At 33.9% G+C, this 3,938-nt stretch overlaps 1 pseudogene; it reads right to left on the bottom strand.

The window, feature by feature from the left end:
- Positions 1-335: 335 nt before the first annotated feature.
- Positions 336-2,520, bottom strand: LOC104104222 (nicotine N-demethylase CYP82E3-like; annotated as a pseudogene).
- Positions 2,521-3,938: the final 1,418 nt, after the last annotated feature.

Here is a 3,938-nt window from a genome sequence, read left to right as displayed (position 1 = left end):
TACACCCTCTGCTAACCTTCCTTCTTATTTGGCCTCCCCCTTCTTTTTTATAACTACTAAACTAGAAAATAAGAACATATTAAAACACACTGATAAAATACTGTAAAATGTGTGCATATAAGTTAAACTCCTATCTTGAAGTCTAAGTCTTCACAACTGTATGAATATTAGAGTAAAAGGTCATAAGCATTACTTTGAAATTGAAAAAGGAGGTTTAAATTAATATATAAAACAATAAAACGGGAAAAGAATTGAAATTAAACATGAACAAGAACATGAAGAGGCTAGGCCATAGAGGTCTAAGCTCATTCTTAAGAATTCTGCCCGAGAAATGCTTATCGGAGGCTCAAACTTCTTATTATTTATGGATTACAATCACTTATTAGTAAAGTAGATGAATAACCATTTGTGAAACAATCTTAACCAAAATAAAAATTCTTTTTTTAAACATTGAGGGACAAATCAGAACGAATCGTGACAACAAAACATCTTAGTATTGATAAAGCGTAGGAGGCATGCGAGGTGTAATTAGCACCTCAACATCTGTCATCTTAGGTAAAGTTATACCCACGCCTTGTTTCATATCCAAAGGCTCGTTAGTCGTAGTTGCAAAATTAAAACCCTGGATCAAATGAGCAATTGAAAGGTGTTCCACGTGCAATGAGTAATTCATCGCGGGACAAGCTAACGAGATCAACTCATAGTGCTGCTCGTGATAGTCAATTGCAGCATGAGTCGTCAAGAATCTCTCTCGATCGAATGCATTAGGATCTAGCCATATTTGAGGATCTCGTTGTAGTTTCATAATATTTGTAAGTAGTGCAGTCCCCTTAGGAATATGGTATCCGTTGACAACAGAATCGTTTACAGATAGGTGTTGTACTGACAAAGGTGCAGGTGGATGTAATCGTAATACTTCTTTAACAATTGCTTGACGATACACCAAATTCTTGATATCACTCTCTTCTACCCATCTATCTCTACCAACAATGGTATCCATTTCTTCTTGTGCTTTCTTCATGACATTCTTATTGTTTATCATTAATGCCATTACCCACTTTATATGAAGTGCAAGTGTGTCCGTTGCATCCAAGACCAAAGTCTATATATGGAAAAAGCACAGTTAAAAAGATGTGTAAGAAGAAATTAAAGAGATGAAGATGCATGATTGTTCAAATCCTAGTATGCATGATTTGGGGTTAAGAAAAAAAAATGAAAATAATCTAGTCCAATCGAACAAATATGTAGATCTTTTATAAAGGTACAAAAGATTCTTTTTTTCTTTTAGTGAAATCAGTTGCTACAATTGGTTAAAATACATCAAAAATATAAAAATTCATTACCTACGGTGACAGTGTTTATTAACTGAATCTATAAATTAAAGTTTTAATTACTTCGAAATACTGAAAGTTTAGAAGAATCTATACATTGCTAAGCCATTTAAAAAATAACAATATATATGTAACTGTCTATAAAAATTAAAGTGATATTATATACTAATATAGTAACCTAAAATATAAGATAAATTGTCTCCTACAACATGTTAAAATAGAAGCAGAGATTAATTTACTTACGAATACGTTGCTTTGATGGTGGTGTCACGAGAGTAACCATCCCAAGATGTTCGTTGCTCTTCTTGGAAAGCACAACATCAATAAAATCTTGTTCATTTTCACCTCCAACATCCTTTGTTTCTTCTCTCTTCTTAATGTGCTCATCTAACCAACCTTGGATAATATTATCAATGTCTTTGAAAGTTTGTTTCATAGCCTTAATATTCCCTGTAAGATCCAACCACTTGAAAAATGGAATGTGAAAAACATCATAGAGCTCAATCTCCATAGCTTGAACCATGAACTTCTGAAAAGCTGCTTTGAGTATTTCTCCATGTCCATTATTATAGCTCTTCCCAACAACCATTTTCAAAATGATGTCGAATGTCAATTTATCTATCCAATCACTAAGGTTTATCTTCACCATTGGTGAATCACAATTATACAACTGTTTAATATTTTTCTGAACTATAGAAAATCTAACATGTTTGAATTTTTAGAGCCGACTAACGGAGAGAAGTTCTTGATTGACTAGCTTTCGATTTTTTTTCCAGTAAGGGCCATATTTGGCAACAGCAAGCATGGCATTGTTATAGCAAAGGCATTCTCGGTAAAGTAAAGCTGGCCGATCGGCGAAATGGATATCATTGGTAGAGAAGCATTCTTTCATAGCTTCATAACTACTCACAGCCAAGAAACGGCGAAACCCTAACCGGAATGTAAAGACGGGACCATATTTGTCAGCTAAATCTCCGAGTTTTTGAGAAAAATGGCGGTCATCATCGCCATTGTTATTGAAATAAAAGAGATGGCCGATTACTGGCCATCCACCTGGGATTTTTGGAGGCAGTGGGTTTAAGATTTTTGATTGTTTTTTTGTCCATAGGAAGTAGAGTAGAAATGCATAGGTTACAAGTCCTACAATGGCTTCTATGGGAGAAAGAAGTTGATACACTATTTGAAAATTTCAAGAGTATATGAAATTTAGGATTTTTCAAGAGTACGTACTATATATGTAGGCGACATCTTCTTTTACAGTGATATATATATTTACAAATATTGGTTTTGTTGCAAGTGTTAACCAATATAATTGCCAATGTTGACCACTTGACATCTCTACAAACATGCATGGTTGCAGCCACAACATTCTTGGATATATAGCAGCCCAACTGTTATTGTGCAATTTTGACTCTATACCTGCCAAATCCATCACGCCAACAAATTGTTGAAATTTGTCATTATATTACTAGAGCGGTCTGCCCATGCTTAAGCACGGGTCCAATATTGAGGTCTTTTCCGAACTTTCTTGTGCTGAATGGTAAATTCCATTATTAATCTTCTATGACGAAACTTTGATCTATACATAGTTCAAAATGCTAATAACTGGAGGAATAGGAAAACCAAAGTAAAAAGAAACTAAGTAGTGGAAGCAAAGTGCACTACACCCAACACAAATAACGCATTCCTACTTGGTAAAAGCACAAAGTCTATTTAAACTCTTTTAAATATTAAAATCAAAATTTCTCGAATCATCAATTACTTGTCACCAAAGGGAAATGTCTCTGCTGGTCATTATTTGAACTATACAAAAAAGTACCCAAAAAGAAAAGCTTTCTAAATAAAATCATATTTCGCGTTCTTTCATGTTTCGCGTTCTTTCTCCCAACAAATAAAGAACTTCGAGTTTGCCAATGGAAACTTAATATATTATAGCTATCATTGTTTTAGATGGACCCCTCTGAATTCAGAAAAATGCAGAAGAACTATCAAGGTAGAACCAAGAATAATAGAGATAAAATAAAGAAGGATAAGTATTTTCTTCATTACGGTCTACTAAGAGAAGACTTTCACCGTCTCAGATAGACTCAGTAAAATCAGAATAGTGCAGATTTAGAGGTTTTCCTAATAGACATTTTATCGAACATTTTATGGGCATCACTAATCTTCCAAGCGGATTTAGAAAGAGAAATGTCAAAAAAATCACAAAAGTTAGAGCGTGCATCTGAAAATTAGGTACAAATATTAATTTATGATATGCATGCATAAAATCCAACAAGTAACTATCCAAAGAACACAAAAAGTAGCAGATATTTACCAAAGTCCCATTAGCAATAACTCGGCGCGTTAAACAAAGAAAAGAATGAAGAAAAACTTAACGAATTGATCCATTTTAAATCCACAATTTTGGTGTAGCCCTTGCCAGATGAATAAATGCGATGACCCGGTAGGTCATTTGTAGTTTTAACCCTTAATTCTGTATTTCGAAACCCCGAATAGCTCTGTTTAGCCTTCCTCGGTTTGCGTATGCAAGTATCTTTTTCCGAAAGGTTTTGAGGTGAAAAATTAATTAAAATATGAAATCGTGCTTTAGAATTCATTTGAGTT

This window comes from Nicotiana tomentosiformis, chromosome 6 (genome assembly GCF_000390325.3).
Source record: "Nicotiana tomentosiformis chromosome 6, ASM39032v3, whole genome shotgun sequence".
Lineage (NCBI taxonomy): Eukaryota > Viridiplantae > Streptophyta > Magnoliopsida > Solanales > Solanaceae > Nicotiana > Nicotiana tomentosiformis.
The sequence above is the reverse complement of the archived record's forward strand: the minus strand, read 5'-3'. Positions and strand labels throughout refer to the sequence as shown.